This window comes from Arachis duranensis, chromosome 1, assembly GCF_000817695.3.
Source record: "Arachis duranensis cultivar V14167 chromosome 1, aradu.V14167.gnm2.J7QH, whole genome shotgun sequence".
Classification (NCBI taxonomy): Eukaryota; Viridiplantae; Streptophyta; class Magnoliopsida; order Fabales; family Fabaceae; genus Arachis; species Arachis duranensis.
The window spans coordinates 89,429,353-89,429,682 of record NC_029772.3 but is presented as its reverse complement, the minus strand read 5'-3'; positions in this window follow the sequence as shown (position 1 = coordinate 89,429,682).

Below are 330 nucleotides of genomic sequence, written 5' to 3'. Positions count from 1 at the left end.
TTTTTACCCTTGCCTTTTGGTTTTAAGGGCTATTGGCTTTTTCTGCTTGTTTTTTTTCTTTTTCTTTCTATATATTTTTTTTCGCCATTATTTTTTTTTCTTTTTTTTTTCGCCATTCACTGCTTTTTCTTGTTTCAAGAATCAATTTCATGATTTTTTTCAGATTATCAATAACATTTTTCTTTGTTCATCATCCTTTCAAGAGCCAACAGTTTTAACATTCATAAACAACAAAAAAATATGCACTGTTCAAGCATTCATTCAGAAAACAAAAAGTATTGTCACCACATCAATATAATTAGACTAAATTCAAGGATAAATTCGAAATTT